General features: G+C 50.5%; 1 long non-coding RNA gene across 1 annotated transcript in view; it reads right to left on the bottom strand.

Annotated features, from left to right (window-relative positions):
- Positions 1-24,491, bottom strand: part of LOC137434752 (uncharacterized) — a 171,435-nt gene that overhangs the window by 146,636 nt on the left and 308 nt on the right. The gene's annotated exons all lie outside the window — the stretch shown is intronic.

Genomic DNA, 24,491 nt, shown 5'->3' on the forward strand with positions numbered 1-24,491 from the left:
GCCAATCAGCAAGGAGACCCCGGGTATCGGGTAGTAGGGTACCACCACACAGGTCACTGGACCCTTAAAAATGTCACTCCGGACCTCGAGGAGGGCAAGGGGATACCGGCCAAGAACCCGGTCAATGCCCCGAAGGAGGGTATACTCGCCGGTATAACGCATCTGAGAGGCCGGAACTACCCCCGCCCGGAGAACACACCGTGTCGCCCCAGTATCCCGAAGGTATTGGGCCTCAAACTTCAGCATCGAATCAGGGCCACCCACTAAGGCTGTCCCTGAATAATCCTGGTACAGTGGATGAATGGAATTAGCCTCGGTGGCAGTGACCTCGGTCACCGATGCCACCGTCGTGTGCGAGGGCCCGGCGGATGAGCTCCACTGATCTCCCTCCGACTTAACAGGAGGGTTGCCTCGGTAGGCCGGACTAGCGGGATTAGAGAAGCAGCGGTTTTCACCGTGCCCCACGCGTTTGCAGAAATCGCACCAGGGCCCTGCCCTGGTCTGCGGCTCGCGACCGCCACCAGTGGAGGGCATCGGAGAACCCCTCCCCTCGATCCAGCCGCCGGGCAGACGGGGGGCGGTCTTGATCGCAGACTCCTCCGTCTTACGACGCGACTGCGTGACTTGCAGCATTTTGCACGCCAAAACATGTTTATCAATAAGGTTGACGCAGTCTGCCAAGGAAGCAGTGTCTTTGTCGACAAGAAACAATGCTAAGTCAGGCGGAAGCTGTTGATCGATACGGTAACGCACCAGGAGTTCCGCCACCGCTTGAGGTAACTCAACCTTGCTCCCCTTGAACCATCTCTGCAGCTGTTCCAACAAGGCCCGCGAATGTTCCTCATAGGTTTGACTGGACTCACGAGTCCAGCTGAAAAAATTTCTCCTATAAATACATGCGGACACCGCATAGGCGTTCAAAATCTCGGCCTTCAATGCCCTGTATCTGTTTGCGTCCTCGGTTGCCATCCTCGCATATACCTCCCTCGCCTTCTCAGATAGATGGCTCACAAGATGGCCGACCCACAAGCTCTCATCAATGCCACCGGCAGCCAACAACTTCTCCGCCATCTCCAGATACGCTTCTGGCTTCGTGTCTCCCGTCCAGTCCGGCAAACGAACATGAACAGTTTCCGGGACTCTTGCAGCAGACCCCTCTGCCCGCAGTCGTTCAGTCAACATTCGCAACTCATGCTCTCTGACGCGTTCAGCTTCTGCTGCCGCATGCTCTCTCTCTGCTGCCGCCGCACGCTCTCTCTCTGCTGCCGCATGCTCTCTCGCTGCTGCCGCACGCTCTCCCTCTGCTGCTGCCGCACGCTCTCTCTCTGCTGCCGCATGCTCTCTCTCTGCTGCCGCACGCTCTCCCTCTGCTGCTGCACGCTCTCTCTCTGCTGCTGCACGCTCTCTCTCTGCTGCTGCCGCACGCTCTCTCTCTGCTGCTGTCTCTGCTGCCGCATGCTCTCTCTCTGCTGCTGCACGCTCTCTCTCTGCTGCTGCCGCACGCTCTGCCTCTGCCCTGTCATTCTCCCTGTTATACATGTCAAGTTGTTGAACCGGAGTCAGCCCGGTCCAGAAGGGCGAACGCATGCATTTAGTCATGATGGGATCGCTTCCTAACATCTCGGGTTGAGTGACCGGGTCAAGGCTGCTTGCGTCGCTCACCTCGCCACCCACGTGACTGTCAACATGATCAGGTTGAACTCTCACTTCCCTGGTCGACATAGCTTGGCTACGAGTTATCATACGACCAGGCACAAAACACAACCTCAAACACAACGCTCAAACACAACGCTCTGTTGGGGAAATACGACACAAACTACGCAATATCACCCGCACATCAAATTGCCAATGAGAAAAATACCACGTACAAATACTCACGTTTTTTTTTTTTTTTTCGGTTGTTTGGAGGGATCCGAGGCTATTCGCTTATCCTTTGTCGGTTGTTTGGAGGGATCCGAGGCTATTCACTTCTCTGCCCAAGACAGCGTCCTACGGCGAGAAAGTTCCTCCGAGACGGCGTCCGCTGGTGAGAAGGCGATGAACAGATGCCAGAAGATGTCGTCCACTGCAGAATTCCCGTCTCAATCGAATGGCTCTTACTTGAATGATCCTAGGACGAGCAACCCATTTGTCGCGATCCCGTCTGTGGAATGTATCCCAGCACGGAATACGGACGTGAATGTCCGGGCTTCAAGTAATCCTCGTAGTGAACCAAAAGAGACGCAATAAACACAATTGTGTTTTAATCGGCCTTCTAGGGGTAAGGCACGATTATTTATTGGCTCGATCACAAAACCCATGAAAGGTAACAAAAGGGAATATGCTGCACAAGCCTGCAGGAACTGTCGGCAACAGACGCTCCAACAGGACGCAGGTAAGATCACTCGCGGCTCCAATCGACGGGCTCCGGGACTCGGAGGATACCAGGATGGAATACCGCACAAGGCCGCCAGGAACGGTCGGCCAGTAGCTCCAACACGAAGCCGGGAATCACTCGTTCTCTTCTGGAGTTCCTCGCTCGTAAAATACAGAACGGTATTCGACCAGCCCAACTCGGCTGTCCGGAGGCTTCAAGGAAAACCCTTATGATATTTCCCACTCGGAGCCTTCGAGCCGTGTGCGTCGCATAAGATGGCGACCGCGCTCTCTGACCCCTCCACCAATCACGTGCCGAATTTCCCCCCCGATCGCGTGAGGCTCCAAGGATGCCACGTCACGCGGTGGGCGGGGCACCAAATCGGTCGTGAGAACAGGTGGTTTCACCGGTGGTTTCTCACAATATATATATATATATATATATATTGTTACGGACACGGCTAAAGATGTTGCTTGACCGAGCGGAATGGCTGCCGTGTTCGTACAGTTTACCCGATTACCCCCAACTCACCCGATTCCACTCGAACGTTGGCCAAATCGCGCTACGCTAAATCAATGATGGAAAGGACACAACGACTGGGATAAATGAAACGACGCAAGGGGTACAGTTCTCAAGACCTCCGGAGGAGGATATAATTAGTGGTGGAGAAAAGGGGTAGATTACAAGGTAGAGTGAGGTAAAAGACACAGAAGAGATAGGCACTTAGATACAATCTTATCTATCCCAGACAGACCACACACAAACGGAACAAGGCTGACTTACACAGGGATTGATGGCAGGGAAGGACAGGTCGGTTGATAGCACAAGGTGCACCTTGGCTCGGGGACAGGATCAAGCACGGTCCAAAAGATGCAGGGAGGCCTCACAGCGCTCGGAGGTGGCGTCTTTCTTTCTTCAAGCTCAGCGCGCATCTGACGTCACCTCCCACTTCCTGCGCATGCTCAGCAGGGAGTCACACGCCCTCGGCTGGTTGGCTCCGCCCCAGATGGGACCGGTCCGCCGCTTCTATTGGGTGCGGGGGTTACCGGGCTCCGCCCTTGACGAGGAGCTGACAGCGAGCCCCTACTTGGGAACCCCGTTGAGCACATGTTCGATGGCGGCTCGTTGGAAAGGCCTGGTGCCCTCCCAACACCCCCTACCAACCAAGCCGGAGTGAGGACGCGCACTCCCCGCGCCGCCGCCGTTGTTGTTGTTGTTGTTTCTGAACCGTGAGGAAGAGCTGCGGGGAGGTATTGGGAGGTCCTAAACTTCCTAACGGTGCCATACAATCACATTCTGGTGCAACGAAGGGTCAGAATTAATGGAAACGAATCCTTAACTGACATAGACTAAGAATAACTAGCAAGATGTCCTATAGTTGTCTATGTGAGATGCGGTGGACCTGGATGCGACATTTAATGGGGGAAATAGGGGGAGGTCGGGTCTACAGAGTGTTGTTTACAGAAAATGGGACTAGGGAATGGGGGATTGGGGATAGTTGGGAAGTATTGAGGAAATAGGGGAATATTTACAAGCGGATATGGATGGATGCAAATCCCATATCCGCAACATTGCACCCTTCTCTACCTCGGGGCGGCCCGACCCGATAAATTTTTACCTACTTTAGTGTGGCACTCAGATGTAGTTCCCTCTACTATTAACTCAACCCTGAGTGCGACAGTTTTACAGATGTTCACAAATGAGTAAATATGTCCCCCTGCGACGTTGCACCCTTCTCCTAACAGAAACACACCCACAGGACAACCGAATCGCGGAAAGCATCCTCAAACTAAACATACAGCCGGTAGGGAGCATCATTTACACAAGACTACACTGATATTTACACTACGATCCAGGACCTGTTCTTTGAGGAACACATGCAGATGTTATGCAGAGAGAGAGCACGCATGCCAGCATCGATACACCAACCCACGAGTGCCCTGTGGCCCTACGGCCTTTAATAATGTGCAGAGCACCCCGTCCAAGCACCAAAAGCACCACCCCATACGCACAGTCAGCACCATCCGGTGCACCAATAAAGTGTTCAGTAACAATGCACAATTAAGTGTCCATGGTCACCGGTGGTGTCGCAGCCGGCCGATGTTCTGCCGCTGGTCTTGCCTTCATGGAGTGCACTTGGCCTTCTGGCTTCTTTAGAAATAAAGAAAGGCGCCAACCGCATCCATTTCTAAATTGTGGCTGTCAGGGGGGCCAACTAAAAGTGGTTCACCTGTATGGCATAGGTGCCACGTTGACCCAGAGGTCCATCCACGGGTGGTGCTTGCCCGCAAAAGAACTGCGGTCCATGGTGGGCAGCCACAAAAATTGCGGTCCATATGGTGTATCGATCCAGGCAGCAAGCAGCGGAAGTACAGGCCCACAACTGCGGAGCCAGCACCTCTCTCTCCTCTCTCTCTGCCCCAAAGCCAGATCCTCGGAGGTGGGAGACAAAAGAAGACAAGTGAGTAAGGTGGTAAGGGCACAAAAGTGTACGCAATTCAAGGTAATGCACACTGGGGGCACATGGGAACCAGGTGAGACAGGTACGTTCCTACTGTATGCCCCCCCCCCCACCAGGTAACCTACATTGCCCCTCCCTTACCCCTTACTGTATCCACAAAACACAACACTACCCATAAACATATACTTTACACATCAACAAACGTCCCTACTGTCTTCCCCGTTCCTCCCATAAACCAAATTCGTCTTCTCTCCCTCCTAACCAATCAAATTTGCCATTTCCAACTCTCATCAAAATTTGCCATCTCCAACTCAACATCAAAATTTGCCATCACCAATTCATCATCAGTCCCTCCTAAGGAGGGAGAGATGGAATCACCCCAATGTCTCATCCACGTCGTGATGCGTCTCACAAATCCACACAGCAATTCTCCTTTCCTGCAACACAGAACAAAGAAAACACAGGTGTGGAGTCATCATCACCACCTCAGGTAAGTGGCTGCGTATGGTGCGACAGGTTCATCAATCCTAACTATTTCCTAAATGACTTTAACAACTTTACATTACCCGGGGTCTTTCCCTGCCAATCCATTGGCCAACTTACACTATGGGTTCTAAAAACCAATTCCCATTGACCAAACTGTGGTGCTTCTCAAGTTGGGGTCTCACTCCCCCGATTCATCACTCGGTGCCCCCGCACAATTTCGGTGGCTGGGTCGTGTGACGCTCCCAGTTGGTCCGCCCACCTGCACACCTCCACCACTGTTGTTGCCTACCGAGCTCACCTGCTCCTCACCCTAACCTAACTAACTGGGGAAGGCCCTCTCGCACTCTCACCCCCTCAGTGCCCTCTCTGGCACGGGCTGCCCGATCCACACCCGGGATCCTCAGGCACCCACTGACACTAACGGCTCCCAGAGCCCACCTGCGGCCTCACCTGGCCGACATCTAACAGTGGCGGAGTGCCCAACCATTCACACTCATACTAACAGGCCACACGACCAGCCAATTTCACCACACCAATGCACCCATCCACAATACCATTCTGCAACCGCACCACAAATGCCAATATCCAACCACAATTTACCTATACCCTCTACCTAACACTTACACTACCCGCCCCGGGTACTCGTGAAAGGGGTCCACTCTTCCCCCATCCACACCTTCGCACCATGCACACCACTCCGTACCACTTACTCCAACTCTCTCCACACCACTCATTCCAATACTCCATGTATTCCACACACCTGTACTTGCACACCTGTGCTCTCATACTTGGTGCCGCCTGCACCCTTCTCTCCCCCAAGCGCATTCGCGCTGATCCACAACACTCACTACTCATACACTGCTCCACACACCTGTCCAGTTCTCACACAGCATCATCTCATCTAACTACTCCCCTCTGAAACTTGTGCTTCCCAGTCGCCCCTTTAAACTATTGCGCTCCCTCGTCATTATCATCCATACTAATTTACCTGCGTCCCCACTACAGGTATCAGTCACTAACTAAACCTTAACGTTACCTAATGTCATCTTCTAGGTCCCTACACACAATATCCTAACCCACCCGCGCTAGTTTTCACTGCCATACACCCCATAATCTATAGTGCATTTGCCCCCACGTTTGTGAGGGATGACAGAGTTGCCATCCCACCACATCGGGCATCTCCCACTACCAATTTTGCACATCCAATTTCAACAAATCAAAAATTTGCCAATCACTACCCATCATCTGCCAATCATTACTGCCAATCCTTTGCCAATCATCAAATTTTGTTTTTCTAATTTCGGGGCCAAAACACTATCCTCGTCATTACAGTCTACTTACTAATGCCTCTCGGTGCGCCAATTCACTTCTAAAGCTCGGCTTCGTACAGCCAAGCCATGAATGCGGGTTGTTTGGTGCCAGCGGCTGGATACGTCCCGCATTCGGTGCAGGGAAGGAGGTTTACCCGGGCCGAGGTCCCACGCACCATCTCGGCACGGAGCCATCCCATGGCCCGATCTCGACCTGCCGGAATGCCTCAACAAAAAGTGGTCGCCATGACGACCCTTCCTCTCGGGCTGCCCGCTCCGCCTAGTGGAGCACGGACGCGGCCGTTCAAAGCGAGGCCCAGCGTGGATCGTGTACGGCGGTCCTTTCGAACCCGCCGTGGCTCGGATCCCCGCTGGTTCTCGCGGCACGCGAAGCCCGGCACGCACCGAGGGCCCGATTCGGCTATAAGTCGCTCTAACCGCTAACCCGGTTACCGTCGATGCCTCACCTGCATGCTTACACGCATACGCTACCCCTTTCTTGCTCATACATCCAGCCGTTTCCCTGCTCTTGGTCATTGCACCTTCTCTTACACATCCAGGTACACTCATTCCACTCACAGACTTGGTCACACACCTGACCACCGAACACTTTGGCACACATTCGTTGCTCGCACACCTCACCAACACACCTCTTCGCGCCCCTTCTTCAGTCACCTCCTCCGGGACAATCACAGGTGTGCTCTCACTCGCACACCCAACCACGTGCCTCACGACCAACTCAAGTGTGCATTCCCACACACTCTCTACCATTCCAGGTGTGCATCCTTCCATTCCAGGTGTACATCCTCGCTCACCTGTCACAACCAACTCATGCTCCGTGTCACTCTTACTACTCTCACCTCCACTCTTGACAGCGCACTCACCCTTACTCTCGACAGCGCACTCTTTCCTCATGCACCCGTCCATTACACACCTTTCTCGTGCACACTCTCCCGTTACACCCTCTGTAACACTCACCACAGGTGTGCACTCTTCCTTACTTTTGACAGCTCACTCTTTCCCCATGCACCCGTCCGTTACACACCTTTCTCACGCACACTCTCCCGTTACACCCTCTGTAACACTCACCACAGGTGTACACTCATCCTTACTTTTGACAGCGCACTCTTTCCCCATGCACCCGTCCGTTACACACCTTTCTCGCGCACACTCTCCCGTTACACCCTCTGTAACACTCACCACAGGTGTACACTCTTCCTTACTTTTGACAGCGCACTCTTTCCCCATGCACCCCAGAGTCGGACTTTCTCGCACACCTCCTTTTTCGCACACCAGACCTATCGCACACTTCACCAACGGCCTCTCACGAACACCCGGGTCCATCTCGACCCCCAAGCTTATTAAATCACCTGGCGCATCATACGCACGACCATATTGGTCACCACTTACACCGGGTCCTCTTTCTCTTCACTTCTCCTCCATCACCTGCGAATCCCTCATCCGGTTAATGAGCACATCATCACGATCCGAACACAGACTTTGGACCAATTATTTTACTTCCTCTTTGATCTCTTTCTTATCCCCTCTCCGTCGCTTCTTAATTTCGATTACCCTTTCTTCCACTTCTTCTAATTTCTGCTTCACCTCTTTTATTTCCCGGTGCGTCTCCTCAAGCTCGTCCTCTAAGGCCACCTTGACCGTTTCTATGTGCGTCCTCACCTGCCGGTCCTTCGTCTCCATTACCTCTGTCACCTCGTCCAACCTCGTTGTCAGTCCCTCACGTACCATCTGACATTGCCTCTGTGTCGCTATCAAGTCATTTTTTAGGTCATTTTGTGTCGCTTTTAACCCTCCTAATACCGCAGTGTTCCTTTGAACCTGCTCCGTTAGTTCTTTTTGTCCCTCCGTCAGCTGTTCCACTCCCAGCGTCAACTCCTCTATACCACCTTGCAATTTTACAGTCCCCTTTCTCACCTCCTTCTCCATGCGCTCCTTACAGTGCCTCACCTCCTCGCGCACCCCTCCGACCTCCTCACTCACCCCTCTTCTGATCTCTTCTCCCATCACTTGCATCTCCTGCCCAGATGCCACCCTCATCTGCTCCATTTCCTCCCTGTGAGCATCCAATTTAGTTTCTACCTCCATTCTGACCCCCTCTATCTGCTGCCCCATTTGTTTAACTTCCCTTTCCGCTTGGTCCCTCATGTCCCTCAATTTGCCTTCCATACTGTTTTCTAACCCCTCTAACCCCTTTTTCATCCCTTCCATTTGATTCTCTTGAGCGGCCATTCTGTTTTCTACCCCCGTTAACCCCTTTTTCACCTCTTTTATCCCATTGTCTAACCCCTCAAATTTCTTGTCTAATCCCTCACCGGTACCCCTCGCTTCATCCCTCATTACCCCCATTTAGCCCTCCAATCGCTTACCCTGAGCATCCATCCGGTTCCCCATTACCCCCATTTGGCCCTCCAATCGCTCACTCTGAGCATCCATTTTTGCTTCTAGCCCCATATTTGCCATTAGTATGGTTGCATTAATCTGCACCATGAGGTCCCGCACATCAATTCCCGCTATTTGCGCAGCGGGCGCGGCTACCCCGCGCTCGTGCGAGCCGCCACTTTGTGCGTCTGATACCACGTGCGCGAGGACGCCATTTTGCGAACCTGCCGCCCTCACTGCTTCGCTCTCCTCTTGTCCCTCAATTTGGTCCTGGATCGACCCTGCCTCACTCTCCTCTACCGGAACCCAGCCGTCTTGATCTGCCATAGCGCGACTTTCAAAATTCGGCTTTTTATTTTAAAACAAAACAAATTTCACAGTTAATAATTTCGAGCGCGTGAAGCGTGCTTCGGGTCCAATCTCACTTCCTGACACCAATTGTTACGGACACGGCTAAAGATGTTGCTTGACCGAGCGGAATGGCCGCCGTGTTCGTACAGTTTACCCGATTACCCCCAACTCACCCGATTCCACTCGAACGTTGGCCAAATCGCGCTACGCTAAATCAATGATGGAAAGGACACAACGACTGGGATAAATGAAACGACGCAAGGGGTACAGTTCTCAAGACCTCCGGAGGAGGATATAATTAGTGGTGGAGAAAAGGGGTAGATTACAAGGTAGAGTGAGGTAAAAGACACAGAAGAGATAGGCACTTAGATACAATCTTATCTATCCCAGACAGACCACAGACAAACGGAACAAGGCTGACTTACACAGGGATTGATGGCAGGGCAGGACAGGTCGGTTGATAGCCCAAGGTGCACCTTGGCTAGGGGACAGGATCAAGCACGGTCCAAAAGATGCAGGGAGGCCTCACAGCGCTCGGAGGTGGCGTCTTTCTTTCTTCAAGCTCAGCGCGCATCTGACGTCACCTCCCTCTTCCTGCGCATGCTCAGCGGGGAGTCACACGCCCTCGGCTGGTTGGCTCTGCCCCAGATGGGACCGGTCCGCCGCTTCTATTGGGTGTGGGGGTTACCGGGCTCCGCCCTTGACAAGGAGCTGACAGCGAGCCCCTACTTGGTAACCCCGTCGAGCACATGCTCGATGGCGGCTCGTTGGAAAGGCCTGGTGCCCTCCCAACACCCCCTACCAACCAAGCCGGAGTGAGGACGCGCACTCCCCGCGCCGCCGCCGTTGTTGTTGTTGTTGTTGTTGTTTCTGAACCGTGAGGAAGAGCTGCGGGGAGGTATTGGGAGGTCCTAAACTTCCTAACGGTGCCATACAATCACATTCTGGTGCAACGAAGGGTCAGAATTAATGGAAACGAATCCTTAACTGACATAGACTAAGAATAACTAGCAAGATGTCCTATAGTTGTCTACGTGAGATGCGGTGGACCTGGATGCGACATTTAATGGGGGAAATAGGGGGAGGTCGGGTCAACAGAGTGTTGTTTACAGAAAATGGGACTAGGGAATGGGGGATTGGGGATAGTTGGGAAGTATTGAGGAAATAGGGGAATATTTACAAGCGGATATGGATGGATACAAATCCCATATCCGCAACTATATATATATATATATATATATATATATATATATATATGTATATATATATGTATATATATATATATATATATTGTTGCGAATATGGAATTTGGCCTCCATATCCGCTTGTAAATATTCCCCTATTTTCTCCAATACTCCCCAACTTTCCCCAATCCCCCATTCCCTAGTCCCATTGCATGTAAATAACAATCAGTAGAGCCGACCTTCCCCTTATTCCCCCATTAAATGTCGTGCCCAGGTCCACCGCACCACACGTAGCCAACTTTCGGACATCTTCCTAGTTATTCTTATTCTATGTCAGTTAAGGCCTCGTCTCCATTAATTATGACTCTTCGTTGCACCAGAATGTGATTATATGGCATCAGTAGTGAGTTTAGGACCTTTCCCATACCTCCTCCCATCTTCTTCCCCAAACAACAACAATAACAACAACTACAACAACAATTACAACAACAACAGAGGAGATGGCGGCGGAGCGGGGGAGGATGCGTCCTCACACCGGCTCGATTAGCTCCAGACCATGCGCTCCACGGGGTTACCCCGAAGGGGCTGGCTGTCAGCTCCTCGTCGGGGGCGGAGCCAGTAACCCCCCCCGCACGCACCCAATGAGAAGCAACGTGCCGATTCCACGAGGCGGAGCTAACGAGCCGAGGGCGTGTCACTCCCCGCCGGATATACGCGGCCACGCGCCGGATGTGACGTCAGATTCGCCCCCAGCTGGAGAAAGACGGACCTGCGAGCGCTGAAACAGATGCGCCTGAGTTTGGAGAGGCCTGAGAAAGAACGTCACCTCTGAGCGCTGCGACGAGACCTCCCCGCATCTCTGGACCGAACCGTGTACCCTGCTTTGAGCCAAGAGTGCACCTTGAGCCATCGCTATCTGCCTTTCCTAGCCATCAAACCCCGTGTGAGTCAGCGTTGTCCCGTTTATCTGTGGTCTGTCTAGGGTTAATATAAGAGTGTGTCTAAGTGCCTGTCTTTCTATGCTGTCCCTCTTGTAGTTGTAATCTAACCTTCCGCCTTAATATAACCTCCTCCGGAGGTCTTGAGAACTGAACCCCTGGTGTCGTATTGTGTCATTATAACCCAGCCGGGTGTCTTCTTTTTCTTATTGAGCCAGCGTAGCGCGACTCCGTCAACGTCGAGTATAGTCGGGTAATTTGTGCGGACACGACGGCCATTCCGCTCGGCCCACCTTAACATCAAAGTCGTGTCTGTAACAATTGGTGTCGAGGAGTGGAATTCGAACCCGGGACTAAATTTATTAGGCCCAAATTTTGGGAGGGAAAATCGATTCGGAGCGCGTACTGCGCTCGACGAAATTATAACGAAAAAAAAAAATTGGATTTGTTTTACGAAACTCGAATTTTGCAAGTCGCGCTATGGCGGATCAAGACAGCTGGGGTCCGGTAAAGGAGAGTGAGGTAGGGTCGATCCAGGACCAAAATGAGGGACAGGAGGAGAGCGAAGCAGTGAGGGCGGCAGGTTCGCAAAATAGCGCCGTCACGCACGAAGAAGCGGGCGCGCAAAATGGCGCCTCGCTGGTCACCGTGCCCGCGACCGAAGTAGCGCCGCTGGGAAGATTGGAACTTTTTTTTATACAAATGACGGCCCTTATGGAAAAGAATAGTGAGCGATTGGAAAACCAAATGGGGGTAATGGGGAACCGGATGGATGCTCAGAGTGAGCAATTGGGGGTAATGAGGGACGAAGCGAGGGCTCAGAGTGAGCAAATGGGGGTAATGGGAAACCAAATGGGGGTAATGAGGGACGAAGCGAGGGGTACCAGTGAGGGGTTAGACAATAATTTTGAGGAGTTAGACAAGAAATTTGGGAAGATAGACAATAATTTTGAGGGGTTAGACAACGGGATAAAAGAAGTGAAAAATGGGTTAATGGGGGTAGAAAATAGAATGGCTGCCCAGGAGAATCAGATAGAGGGAGTGAAAAATGGGTTAGAGGGGTTAGAAAACAGTATGGAAGGCAAATTGAGGGACATGAGGGACCAAGCGGAAAGGGAAGTTAAACAAATGGAGCAGCAGATAGAGGGGGTCAGAATGGGGGTAGAAACCAAACTGGATGCTCACAGGGAGGAAATGGAGCAGATGAGGGTGGCATCTGGGCAGGAGATGCAAGTGATGGGAGAGGAGATCAGAAGAGGAGTGAGTGAGGAGGTCGGAGGAGTGCGCGAGGAGGTGAGGCACTGTGAGGAGCACATGGAAAAGGAGGTGAGAAAGGCGACTGTAAAGTTACAAGGGGGCATAGAGGACCTGACGCAAGAGGTGGAGCAGCTGACGGTGGGACAGACGGAGTTAGTGGAGCAGGTTCAAAGGAACACTGCGGTATTAGGAGGTTTAAAGGCGACACAGAAAGAACTAAAAGATGACTTGGTAGCGACGAAGAGGGAATGTCAGATGGTACGTGAGGGACTGACAACGAGGTTGGACGAGGTGATAGAGGTAATGGAGACGAAGGACCGGCAGGTGAGGACGCACATGGAAACGGTCAAGGTAGCCTTAGAGGATGAGCTTAAGGAGACGTACCGGGGAATAAAAGAGGTGAAGCACAAATTAGAAGAAGTGGAAGAAGGGATGAGTGAAATTAAGAAGCGACGGAGAGGGGATAAGAAAGAGATAAAAGAGGAGATAAAAGAATTGGTCCAAAGTCTGTGTTTGGATCGTGATGATGTGCTCATTAACCGGATGAGGGATTCGCAGGTGATGGAGGAGAAGCGAAGAGGAAGAGGACCCGGTGTAAGTGGTGACCAATATGGTCGTGCGTATGATGCGCCAGGGGATTTAAGAAGCTTGGGGGTCGAGATAGACCCGGGTGTTCGTGAGAGGCCGTTGGTGAAGTGTGCAACAGGTCTGGTGTGCGAAAATGGAGGTGTGCAAGAAAGTCCGACTCTGGGGTGTGTGAGGAAAAAGTGCGTGCCAAGGAGTGAGTGTGCTGGCGAGAGTGAGTCGGTCGTAGCGCGTGTGCGAGGGAGCACATGGAAGCGTGGTGTGGTGAGTGTTACAGAGGGTGTGACGGGAGAGTGTGCGCGAGAAAGGTGTGTGACGGACAGGTGCATGAGGAAAGAGTGCGCTGTCAGAAGTAAGGAAGAGTGTCTACCTGTGGTGAGTGTTACAGAGGGTGTAACGGGAGAGTGTGCGCGAGAAAGGTGTGTGACGGACAGGTGCATGGGGAAAGAGTGCGCTGTCAAGAGGAAGGGTGAGTGCGCTGTCAAGAATGGAGGTGAGAGTAGTGAGAGTGACAAGGAGAGTGAGCTGGTTGTGACAGGTGAGCAAGGATGTACACCTGGGATGGAAGGATGCACACCTGGAATGGTAGAGCGTGAGTGGGAATGCACGCTGGAGTTGGTGGTGAGGCACGTGGTTGGGTGTGCGAATGAGAGCACACCTGTGATTGTCACAGAGGAGGTGACCGAGGAGGGGGCGCGAAGAGGTGTATTGGTGAGGTGTGCTACCAACGAGTGTGTGCCAAAGTGTTCGGTGGTCAGGTGTGTGACCAAGGCGGTGAGTGGAATGGGTGTACCGAGGTGTGTAAGGAAAGGTACGAGGGGCATGGAAACGGCTGGATGTGTGAGCAAGGAACGGGCTGCGGGGTGTAAGCATGCAGGTGAAGCATCGACATTAAACGGGGTTAAAGGTTAGGTCGACTTTTAGCCGAAGCGGGCCCTCGGTGCGTGCCGGGTTTCGCGTGCCGCGAGAACCAGCGGGGATCCGAGCCACGGCGGGTTCGAAAGGACCGCCGTGCGCGATCCGTGCTGGGCCTCGCTTTGAACGGCCGCGTCCGTGCTCCACTAGGCGGAGCTGGCAGCCCGATAGAAAGGGTCGTCATGGCGACCACTTTTTGGTGAGACGTGCCGGCAGGTCGAGATCGGGCAATTGGATGGCTCCACGCCGAGGTGGTGCGTGGGATCTCGGCCCGGGTAAGCCCCCGTCCCTGCACCGAGTGCCGGACGCATCCAGCCGCTGGCACAAAACAACCAGCATCCATTGCTTGGCTTCACGAAGCCGGGCTTTGGACAGGGAGTGGCGCACCGAGAGGTATTAGTGAGTAGACTGGGTGATGAGGTTAGTGTTTTGGACCCAAAATTAGAGAAAAACAAAATTTGATGATTGGCAAAGGATTGGCAGTAGTGATTGGCAGATGATGGGCAGTGATTGGCAAATTTTTGATTTGTTGAAATTTGATGTGCAAAATTGGTAGTGAGAGACCCCCGATGTGGTGGGATGGCATCCCTGCCACCCTTCCATGAGTGGGGCAAAGGAGCAATAGCTTATGGGGTGTATGGCAGTGAAAACTAGCCCGGGTGGGTTAGGTTATATTGATAGGGCCCTAGAAGATGACAGTAGGTAACGTTAAGTTTAGTTAGTGACTGATACCTGTAGTGGGGGACGCAGGTAGATTAGGGTGGATGATAATGACGTGGGAGCGTAATAGTTTAAAGGGACGACTGGGAAGCGCAAGTTTCAGAAGGGAGTAGTTAGCTGAGATGATGCCGTGTTTGTGAGAATTGAACAGGTGTGATTGCACAGGTGTGCAACTGGGACAGGTGTGTGGAGCAGTGTATGAGTAGTGAGTGTGTGGATCAGCGCGAATGCGCTTGGGGAGAGAAGGGTGCAGGTGGCACCAGGTGTGAGAGCACAGGTGTGCAAGTACAGGTGTGTGTGGAGAAAGTTGGAGTAAGTGGTACGGAGTGGTGTGCATGGTGCGAAGGTGTGGATGGGGGAAGAGTGGACCCCCATCACGGATACCCGGGGCGGGTAGTGTAAGTGTTAGGTAGAGGGTGCAGGTAAATTGTGGTTGGATGCATCTGTGGTGCGGTTGCAGAATGGTGTTGTGAATGGGTGCATTAGTGTTGTGGAAATGGCTGGGCGTGTGGCCTGTTAGTGTGTGTAGTTGGTTGAGCACTCCACCACTGTGAGGATGTCGGCCAGGTGAGGCCGCAGGTGGGCTCTGGGAGCCGGTAGAGTTGTGGATGGGGCCCGAGGATCCGGAGGACGGGACCCGGGTAGCCCAGTGCCAGAGAGGGCACCGAGTGGGGAGAGTGCCAGAGGGCCTTCCCCAGGTAGTTAGGTTAGGGCAAGGAGCAGGTAAGCTCGGAGGCAACTGCAGTGGTGGAGGTGTGCAGGTGGGTAGACCCACTGGGAGAGTTACACGCCACAGCCCAGAAATTGTGCGAGGGCACCCGGGGAGATGAATCGGGGGAGTGAGACCCCAAATTGAAGAGCACCACAGTTTGGCCAATGGGAATTGGTTTTTAGAACCCATAGTGTAAGAGGGCCAATGGTTTGGCCGGAGAAAGACCCGGGTAGTGTAAAGTTGTTAAAGTCATTTAGGAAATAGTTAGGATTGATGAACCTGTCGCACCATACGCAGCCACTTACCTGGGTGATGATGATGACTCCACACCTGTGTTTTCTTTGGTTGTGTTGCAGAAATGAGAATTGCTGTGAGGATTTGTGAGACGCATCACGACGTGGATGAGACATTGGGTGATTCCATCTCTCCCTCCTAGGAGGGACTGATGATGAATTGGTAATGGCAAATTTTGATGTTGAGTTGAAAATGGCAAATTTGGATGAGAGTTGAAAATGGCAAATTTGATTGGTTAGGAGGGAGAGAAGACGAATTTGGTTTATGGGAGGAACGGGGAAGACAGTAGGGATGTTTGTTGATTTGTAAAGTAGATGTTTATGGGTAGTGTTGTGTTTTGTGGATACAGTAAGGGGTAAGGGAGGGGCCATGTAGGTTACCTGGTGGGGGGGGGGGCGTACGGTAGGAACGTACCTGTCTCACCTGGTTCCCATGTGCCCCCAGTGTGCATTACCCTTGCATTGCGTGCACTTTTGCGCCCTTACCACCTTACTCACTTGTCTTCTTCTTTGTCTCCCACCTCCGAGGATCTGCTTTGGGGTAGAGAGAGAGGAGAGAGAGGTGCTGGCTACGCAGTTGTGGGCCTGCACTTTCGCTGCTTGCTGCCTGGATCGATACACCATATGGACCGCAATGTTGGTGGCCACCCACAATGGACCGCAGTTCGTTTGCGGCCAAGCACCACCCGGGGATGGACCTATGGGTCAACGTGGCACCTATGCCATACAGGTGAACCACTTTTAGTTACCACCAAGTGCACCACAAGAAGAGCAAGAGACACCTGCAGGGTTAGGGGGTTGTCGAATTTATTTTTATTCCAATGAACAATGGTGACTGCACCGATTGGTGGTGGGGTGGTGCTTTTGATGCTCGGGAAGGGGTGCTCTGCACGTTATTAAAGGCCGTCGGCCACAGAGCACTCGTGGGTTGGTGTATCGATGTTGGCAAGCGCGCTCTCTCTATGCATAACATCTGCATGTGTTCCTCCAAAAACAGGTCCTGGATCGTAGTGTAAATAGCAGCGTAGTCTTGTAAATAATGCTCCCTACCGGCTGTATGTTTAGTTTGAGAATTCTTTCCGGATTCGGTTATCCTGTGGGTGTGTTTCTGTGAGGAGAAGGGTGCAACGTCGCAGGGGGACATATTTACTCATTTGTGAATATCTGTAAAACTGTCGCACTCAGGGTAGAGTTAATAGTAGAGGGAACTACATTGCGTGCCACACTAAAGTAGGTAAAAATTTATCGGGTCGGGACGCCCCGAGGGTAGAGAAGGGTGCAATGTTGCGAATATGGAATTTGGCCTCCATATCCGCTTGTAAATATTCCCCTATTTTCTCCAATACTCCCCAACTTTCCCCAATCCCCCATTCCCTAGTCCCATTGCATGTAAATAACAATCAGTAGAGCCGACCTTCCCCTTATTCCCCCATTAAATGTCGTGCCCAGGTCCACCGCACCACACGTAGCCAACTTTCGGACATCTTCCTAGTTATTCTTATTCTATGTCAGTTAAGGCCTCGTCTCCATTAATTATGACTCTTCGTTGCACCAGAATGTGATTATATGGCATCAGTAGTGAGTTTAGGACCTTTCCCATACCTCCTCCCATCTTCTTCCCCAAACAACAACAATAACAACAACTACAACAACAATTACAACAACAACAGAGGAGATGGCGGCGGAGCGGGGGAGGATGCGTCCTCACACCGGCTCGATTAGCTCCAGACCATGCGCTCCACGGGGTTACCCCGAAGGGGCTGGCTGTCAGCTCCTCGTCGGGGGCGGAGCCAGTAACCCCCCCCGCACGCACCCAATGAGAAGCAACGTGCCGATTCCACGAGGCGGAGCTAACGAGCCGAGGGCGTGTCACTCCCCGCCGGATATACGCGGCCACGCGCCGGATGTGACGTCAGATTCGCCCCCAGCTGGAGAAAGACGGACCTGCGAGCGCTGAAACAGATGCGCCTGAGTTTGGAGAGGCCTGAGAAAGAACGTCACCTCTGAGCGCTGCGACGAGACCTCCCCGCATCTCTGGACCGAACCGTGTACCCTGCTTTGAGCCAAGAGTGCACCTTGAGCCATCGCTATCTGCCTTTCCTAGCCATCAAACCCCGTGTGAGTCAGCGTTGTCCCGTTTATCTGTGGTCTGTCTAGGGTTAATATAAGAGTGTGTCTAAGTGCCTGTCTTTCTATGCTGTCCCTCTTGTAGTTGTAATCTAACCTTCCGCCTTAATATAACCTCCTCCGGAGGTCTTGAGAACTGAACCCCTGGTGTCGTATTGTGTCATTATAACCCAGCCGGGTGTCTTCTTTTTCTTATTGAGCCAGCGTAGCGCGACTCCGTCAACGTCGAGTATAGTCGGGTAATTTGTGCGGACACGACGGCCATTCCGCTCGGCCCACCTTAACATCAAAGTCGTGTCTGTAACAATATATATATATATATATATATATATATATATATATATATATATATATATACATATATATATATATACATATATATATATATATATACATATATATATATATATATATATATATATATATATATATATATATATATATATATATATATTATATATATATATTGAAACGGATTTGGGAAACCGTGCACTTGGTGTAATTATTGTAAATATCACCCTCTGTAAATAGTAATTCCTTGTAAATACCTCCATTAATTGTAAAGGTCAACGGTCGTCCCTTTAGCTAGTCCATGTACAAGCACGTAGCCAATCATAGAACCTCTCTATAGTTATTTCTTTATTATGTGTATTAGTTAAGGCTCTGTTTTCCACTAGTTGACATTGCATTGCACCAAATGAAATAAGGTAGAATCCCCTTTCAATTGCCACCAAAATGCAATTGCCGGCAGCGTTCGCTGCCCTTTGGCTGGGGCTCGCTCGAATCGCCCCAAAACCTCCATTACGCACATGGTTAAGCTGGAGAAGGAGGAGGAGCCATCGGATCACGGGCGTGGCACCACCTCGTCATCAAAGGTGGAGCCAGCGAGCCCCCACCAGCCAACCAGGGCTGATGAGATACCATCACGGGCATGGCGCGCATTGATCTTGAAGCGCGTTATATAAGCGCCCGTGCAAGCCTTTTCGCAGCAGATGCGTGACCCAGCTGAGTTCTGCACAAGAGAGATTTCTGCAGAGAGCCGCTTCAACCAGCCCCGTTTCAACCAGCCGCGTGAAGCCCTGACGGGGCAGCGAGTGACCCTGCCGGTGTGCGGTGTAAAGCTGAATACGAGGAACTGCCGGCTCTTCGCTTCCCGCCCGGAGCGGACCCGCTTACTGTGCCCTGTGGTCCCACCTTCGCATCCTTCCCACCATTCCTGCCTGAGAATTCCCCATTCGTGTACGTGAGTTTGTCTTGTTTGTTCTGTCTTGGGAATAAGTTAAGCCTGCAGATAAGCTAGAATTGCACTGTGTCTTCTTCCTCTTCTGTAATTATTTTCGTATCTTTCCTTCTCCCTTGGTTTCTTTGATTGTGTACATAATTAGTTAATAAATATCTGTTCTTTCCTACCTTTGTCTTCTTCTTCTTCCTTGTCCGATCGTCCTTGTCTTTTCCATCATTGAATGCCTGTGGCACGATTTGGCCAACGCATATGAATCGGGTTAGTCTTTGGTTAATGGTTCGAAGCGCGGGCTGCTAAAAACCGCTCGGCAAATAACATCTTGCCTGTGGTCTCGAGCGGAGTTACCCACCTGCCTTGTGAAGGGATTGCCGGAGGTGTACGGGAATCCCTTGACCAATCACTTCGGGCAATCCCGCCGCACAGGGGAGCGGGGTAGCTTCAGGATCGGAGACGGCCAGTGCAAATAGAAGGGGGATTAACCCCCCCCCCCCCCCCGCTAAGGGGAGCGCCGTACTCCATTTCCGTAACAATATATACATACATATATTGTAAAACAAGAGTGTCTGTCTGTCCGTCCGTTCGTCCATCCCCAGCCATGCGTGGAGATTTCCATGGATACCATACGAAGAGATTTTCATGAGCAGAGCGGGGTGACAGACCGTATCGAAGGCACGTGATATGTCAAGGGAAACAGCTCTAATTTCCTGTTTGGCATTGAGGACCTCCATCAATCCCTCTTTGGGGTTTCTGTCTGTATCCAAACCTGTCTACACCATGCATCTTCTGTATCCATATTGCCACCCCATGCATCCCCTGCATCCATCCTGTCCACTCCATGCATCATCTGTGTCCAACTTGTCCACCCAATGCATCCTCTGTATCCATCTTGTCCCCCCCCCATGCATCCTCTGTATCCATCTTGTCCACCCAATGCATGCGTGTTTTGCGTTCTGTTTTTATCTACTACGTCCTGAACTGTTCAGTGTACTAGCTCTTCCATGAGCCTCGACTGTGTGTACAAAAATAAAACACTCAGCTCATATCTGTCACGATATGACATATATATATATATATATATATATATATATATATATATATATATATATATATATATATATATATATATATATATATATACATATATATATATATATATATATATATATATATATATATATATATATATATATATATATATATATATATATATATACATATATATATATATACATATATATATATATACATATATATATATATACATATATATATATATACATATATATATATATACATATATATATATATATATATATATATATATATATATATATATATATATATATATATATATATATATATATATATATATATATATATATATATATACATACGTATATATATATATATGAAGAGATAAATGCTTTTGCTTTCTGACAAAAAATATGCATATTTTGTGTGACGTCAGACATATTCAAAACGTACTATTCCATTGTCCTTCATGGTGAAACACTTAAGGGGAGTTGTTCGTCCATGTAACCACGTGACCATTGCCATCAGGTCTGGAATGAGCCTGAGCACGAGAGGTGGGGGTGGTGTTTTCTTGGAACATACAAAGTCCACCTAAAAGCACCAATAGAAATGCAGCATCTATAGGGGACACTACAACATGTACAGGTGAATTTTGAGGAGGAAATTTGAAACCTGCAGTGACTTTAAAGCATGTCAGCACACGATGTAGCTTTAACATCAAGGTATCGACTCAATAAATAACCACATCAGTACAGATGAGAACAGGTGGGATTTCATGCATCAGGTGAATTTAGTAATTAACAGGATTTCTAAGCAAGATGTGGAAAGCTCCCATTGTGTTGTGATGTGGGTGATAATTTACACTTAAACTAGTGTCAAGCTTTGCAAAGTGCTTTAAGATTTTACCTCTAATTACAGGCCTCGGTGGTGATGAGCTCAACTTCGTGCCCTTTACATCTAAAAGAGCACGTCCAACATGGCGACCTGCATGCCTTCTCTCCCTGAGCTCACCCAACGTACTTACAGAATTCTAGGATTACCCACAAATCATCGCACAACGCCCTGCTGGCAATGTCTTCGGACAAGTCAACCCAAACTCTCCGCGGTCTCTTGAAAGTCACATGAGAAACGTGCGCACATAAAGCTCAAAATTATTGCCTCAATTTTTCGTTGTGAACAGGCCGAAGGTTTTAAGCTGCATACGAATCGTGTAATAAAAGAAAATATATATATCAGAAAATACCGCTCTAAGACAAAATCCAGCCTCGTTCTTGCTTTGTCTGCACATTTGTAAGAAGGTGAGTCCTAATTGTCTTCACACTAATCCCTCAATGCACTTAGTCTTGGTTCCTTCTGTCGTAATTAGATGTAACCTTGCAAAACTTCCCACATGATGAAGATCAAGCGTGAAAACGGACCCTCGTGGGACAGAAGCGGAGGAGAGGGGTGTCTGGACCCAAGGACTCCATGACCATAGACAAATACCTTCGAGTATAGCTCCGGATATTAGGTTTGAGCAAATCCCGGATGTGATGTCCTTCTTTGCTTTTCCCCAATATGTCCACATCTTCCCGGATGTGATGTCCTTCTTTGCTTTTCCCCAATATGTCCACATCTTCCCGGATGTGATGTCCTTCTTTGCTTTTCCCCAATATGTCCACATCTTCCCGGATGTGATGTCTGCACATCGGATTTTTATGTGAAAAAATAAAAAATATTTTTTCACATAAAACGGCTTTTTTGCGCGCAAAAAAATTATTTTGCTATTTTCGGAGAAAAAAAATATTTCGCCCTTTTTCGGGAAAAATAAAATAAAATGCCCTTTTTGGTCGAAAATGTGTGGCAACGCTAAAAAAAATTAGGGAATTTTCCGAAATTTTTAACTGCGATCGAAATTTTAAACTGCGATCGATCTCAAAAACAAACCGTTGCGTCCACTTGCGTGCATTGCGTCCCCAGCGTGCACAGCAGTGAGGCGGTGTACTACAGTGAGAGAGTGTACACAAAGTGTGAACAAGTCTCCTATCAAGATGAGTGCTGCTCTTCGTGACAAGTGGCTGAAGGAATTCAACGCTGGCGGCGATGGGGCCACCTTCAAGTACGTGTCGAGTGACACGGCTTTCTGTCGAGCTTGTGAAAAGACTTTCCGGGCGAAGCAGAAGTCTGAGCTGGCCCAACATGTCCGAGGAGACCGCCACAAGAGCAACTTGGCCTTGAAGAAGAAGAGGACGGTCACGCAAGCCACCATGGAGGACTTTGGTGGCGGAAAGAGGCACAAGTGCGACGTTGTGGCTCAGGAGCTGTGCCAGGCCATGCTGGCCGCTGGCATCCCATGGTCGAAATTGGAAAACCCTGCCCTCCGGTCGTTCCTGGAGAAGCACATCACTCTCCAGATCCCCGATGAAAGTTGGATTCGAAAGCACTACCTCGACAAGTGCTACGATGAGGCCTTGGCGGGGATCCGTGCCAACCTCGGACAGCAGCCCATCTGGCTGTCCGTCGACGAGACGACCGATTCGGCAGGCCGATATGTGGCCAACATCATCGCGGGACGCTTGTCCAAGGAGGGGTACTTTCGTCCCCACCTCGTCCAGTGCATGTTTCTGGAGAAGACCAACTCCGGGGAGATCGTGCGCGCAATCAATGACACGCTGCGCTATCTTTGGCCTGATTTCAAGCCGGAGTGCCTCAAGGTCCTCGTCAGCGACGCCGCGGCCTATATGATCAAGGCCGGCCATGCCCTAACGGAACTCTTCCCGGACTTGCTGCATGTGACTTGCATTGCCCATGCGCTCCACCGTGTCTGCGAGACAGTCCGAGAAATGTTCAAGGACGTCAACGACCTGATTGCCACGACGAAGAAGGTGTTCGTCAAAGCCCCGTCGCGTGTTGTCCTTTGGAGGGAGCAGCAGCCCAATCTTTCTCTCCCCCCGGAGCCCATTCTGACTCGGTGGGGGACGTGGATCGACGCCGCGGTGTTTTACGCCGAGCACTTCGAGGCCGTCAAGGACATTGTGGACCAGCTGAACGATGACGATGCGATGGCAATCCGGAGTGCCAAGGACCTGTTCGGAAAGGCGGACATCAAGCTCAGTTTGGTCTTCTTAAATGCCCACGTGTCGTTCATCCCGAAGATCCTCAAGCAGCTGGAGGAGGCCGGCATGGAGCTGGCCAAGGCCTTCCAGCTCCTTGATCAGGCCAAGGAGGAGCTCGAAAAGATCCGAGGCTGCCGTAAGGAGATCCTGCTCACCAAGTTCAAGGCGGTGCTGCAGCGCAATCCCGACATTGGTGTGCTGAGGACAGTGGCTTTGATCCTGGATGGAGATCAGCACGGATCTGAGGTTGGTGTGCCGGCTGGAGTCAAGCTTGCCGACATCCCCCTCTTGAGGTACTGCCCCATCGTCAGCGTCGACGTGGAAAGGTCCTTCTCCGTCTACAGAAACGTCCTCACCGACCGCCGACACCGCCTCACCAAGGAGAACATTACCAAGATAATGATTTCAAACACCTACTTTAACCGTTCCTAAAAGGGTCTTGTCAATTTCTTCTAGTCCTCTACTGATCAAACAATGCGGTTGCAATAAAGGTACCTGAACGTCATTTTTTACCTGTTTGCTAGCCCAGAGTGCTTAATGTTGTGCAGGAAAAAGCTTACCATTTTTTGTTCTTTTTTTGACTGATTTCTGAAAAACTTGGTAATAATAAAAAATGAATAAAACGGGGGAAAAAAATATTTCGGGATTTTTTCACATAAAAAAAAAAAAATTCCGCTTTTCAAAACATAAAAGGCCTATTTTCTTAACATAAAAATCCGTAGTCTAGTGATGTCCTTCTTTGCTTTTCCCCAATATGTCCACATCTTCCCGGATGTGATGTCCTTCTTTGCTTTTCCCCAATATGTCCACATCTTCCCGGATGTGATGTCCTTCTTTGCTTTTCCCCAATATGTCCACATCTTCCCGGATGTGATGTCCTTCTTTGCTTTTCCCCAATATGTCCACATCTTTCCATTCAGAGCAGACCTACACGGATAGCATCAAACATGATCCAGAAGAGGCTTCCTGGCAAAAGGTTCTGGGGAAGTTGCTGGTTCCTCTTGCCAGTTCCTTTGGAATTCCAGC

Source organism: Myxine glutinosa, chromosome 9 (assembly GCF_964187855.1).
Source record: "Myxine glutinosa chromosome 9, kmMyxGlut1.1, whole genome shotgun sequence".
Classification (NCBI taxonomy): domain Eukaryota; kingdom Metazoa; phylum Chordata; class Myxini; order Myxiniformes; family Myxinidae; genus Myxine; species Myxine glutinosa.